The sequence below is a fragment of the Triticum dicoccoides genome, chromosome 3B (genome assembly GCF_002162155.2).
Source record: "Triticum dicoccoides isolate Atlit2015 ecotype Zavitan chromosome 3B, WEW_v2.0, whole genome shotgun sequence".
In the NCBI taxonomy this organism is placed as follows: Eukaryota; Viridiplantae; Streptophyta; class Magnoliopsida; order Poales; family Poaceae; genus Triticum; species Triticum dicoccoides.
The window spans coordinates 617,537,027-617,540,359 of NC_041385.1; positions in this window are offsets into that span (position 1 = coordinate 617,537,027).

A 3,333-nucleotide genomic window follows, 5' to 3' on the forward strand; every position below is an offset into this window, starting at 1 on the left:
TTTATTCCGCATTTGTTCAAGCCTAAACCGTAATTATTTTAAAGCGTCTATTTACCCCCCCTCTAGGCGACATCCACGATCTTTCACCTGGTCATAAGCCAATGCACATGCTTAGCCTGACCCGGGTGTAGAAATTTTGACGCGTGTCTTATACAAAATATGTCCGGGACTACTAATTAAGTCTTAGCATATGTATATAGTTGGTTTCATAGGCATCGGGCTAGAACATGAACCAAACGTCTAGACCATAGGCTAGCCTGACCAGACAATAAAATGACATCTTTTCACGTGCAATCAAGGCAACCATTTATTACTGGCACGCCATTATATTCATCAACCAAATTGGCCCATAGACTTCTTTCATTTATCTGGACTAGACGCTAATCTGCCATGTAAAGAGAGCCTATGCAAGACCGGGATGTCAAAGAAAAAAAGTCGCAAGACCAACTACCCCTCCAAACTCTAGGGAAGCGTTTGGTAGCCTGCAACGTTTTTTGGCCTCCTTGCATATGTGACTGAGTTGGGCTTGACTGAGGGAAATACAGGCTAAAAATCATGTTTTGCACATAGTTTGTTTGTTTGCATCCTCCTCATGGTATTTGCTTGCAGGTCTGTTCTAGGCAGATGCAAAGTATGTGGTGTTTGGTTACATGCAACACGTATGGTCTGATAACCTCTTGTTGGGGTTGTGAGGTTACATCACAGACACAACCCATAAACCCATAAATAGGCATAACATAAATCCATAAACCACAATCTTAACGTAACCCATATTTTTGAAAGAATCTTGGAGGATTCTAATTTTTAGTTTTTCTCCTTCTATTTTAGTTATTTGATTCCTAGGATTACAATCCATTTCTTTTCTGTAGGATTGGCTTGTACTAGTTTTCATAAAAAAATTATCCACTCCAACCTCATGTGAAGAATATTACGTTTTCATGTGTCAAATCAAACACCTATACAAGTCTTGTAGTATTGAAGATGGCATGCCACTCCATTCTTGTGCTTTTTCTATTCCTACATTTAAGATATCTTGTACTCAAAGAGGTCCTAAACAACCTATGGAAAATTTGAAACACCACGTTAGCACCTTCAAGAAGGAGGTAACACATACGGCAACATTACCGCAATTAACTAGTGAATGCTAGAACATAGGTTTTCACCATAACATTTGAAATTCCCAAACAACACTTCTAGCAAGAAAATGTCGTGCCGGTGACGTCGTTGCCATATCTAACTAATGAAAACCACATCGAGGAATTCACCTCAATGTTCAAAAACCCAACATCGTTTCTCCATGATTTCTTCAAAGTTCACCTAAAACATATGACTACTAAAACGACCGCATGGACCATATATTGTATGGATTAGTGAGAAACCTCGTTGAAGTGTGCAGCGTCGTGGCGTCATGATGCACGTTAGAACCAACAAAACGCTCTTAAGAAGCACCCGTGCCACCCTCACAACCACACGGCCAACCAAAATTGTAACACCTAGGAACCGAACCGGCATGTGATATGTCCTAGAAACCTTGCTAATCGGTGGCGACGAGAAGAGAGAAGCCCTCTGTCACCATAGGAGCGACAAGGGCTACCACACACTCACGGCCTGTAGCCAATTAAACAACCGACAATTATATCAAACAAGTGGACCTAACAAATTTATAGTTTAGATACTTTATAGGACACCGGGCTAACAAAGTTCAATGTACACCCATCCATGCCATCTTCCACGCAAATTCAGAAGTCACTCTGGATAAAATAGTGCAATAATACAAACACCAAGCACCAATACAAAACCGTTTCACATATTCCTTTCTATTACCAAGTGGATAATGATTCCCGTATCCATGAACTACATGCTAAATAAATCTTTCATTAATCAGTTTTGCCGTCGTACTCTGTACTAAATAGCTTGCCATCAATTATCGATGCTTCAAGTGGTAGTTGCTACATATATCAAAAGGTCAATCCCGAACAACATGCCAACATGGATCCTACTTTAGTATTTTGTCTACGACCAAGTGGCACATCAGTTTAGCTCATTACACTAAATACTACCTCCGTATCAAACTATATGACGTTTTTACAGGGCAAAATAACCTTAAAAACATCTTATATTTTGATACGGAGGTAATATTTGATATTTTCAGAGGAAAACCTCAAGATAGCATTAGGAAAACTGAAAACTATTTATGGCGATGTTTACGTGGTTAAGGCAGACAACCAATATGTTTTTACCTAACATAGATGACACATAGCCTACAGATAAACACACCTCCCACATCGTCTTAGGCTGATCACAGTGGGAGTAACTTAACTGGTAACATAACGCATAGAAGACAAATATGCTTATCTGGCAAGGAGTTGATGAAGAGAGAAGTGTTTGTGGTAACATAATATGTTATCGTAACATAACACACCCTAATGCAAAATGAGTATACAACTTAAAGAAGGCTTGCACGACACTACAATTATGTTATTACCCACTATGAAAGTATTAACATAGACTAGTAACATCTGCATATTACTAGTCCAAGTTACTTCTTACTATGACTAGCCTTAGGCATTGTCTTAGTCTTGTACAACTTTGCTCTTTGCCATTATGATCTTTTATGTGTGTGTGCGCGCGCGCAGTGGTGTTTAGTTTGCGCATCTTAATCAAGCACACGTGAGGTACATACTCGTTGTGTTTTTACCCCCTTGATGTAACATTACGAATCAATAAAAATCGCCTTCTATTGAAAAAAATGAGCATTAGGAGATCACCAACACCAGTCAGGTCAGCTTTCTCTTGCATCATCGGTGTCATTTATACATGTCAATACAAATGCATAATTCGTTTTCACATTTTTTATCTCAAACGGTTAATGCCTTTGTTAATAGTATTAAATGATGTGGTTAGAATAGATAGGAAGATACACGACCACATACAATGGATAGAGGCATAGAGCAATAATCTCTAGGTGGTATCATTAAGAGAAGACAACCTTACACATCTCATTCCTCCTAGCAGCCGAACTAGCCCGTTTTGTAAGACTGAGGCTACGATAGACAATGGTTGCCCTGCAAATCTTCACAACTAACCCTTATGTACTTATTAATTGCTAGCCGTGGATTTGTAGATGAGACCGGGAAGAATGACATATCTCGAGGTTCACTCAGCCATGCTTCCCCGTGAGTAAATATAGCCCCAAATTCTAAGTTTAACTTTGATCAACAAAATAATATAAATTATGTGCTATAAAAGTATCATTGGATACTTAACTGAAAGAGATTTGCAATGGTATTAACATTTTTATGACATATAACTCGCTAATCAAAATTAAGCTCA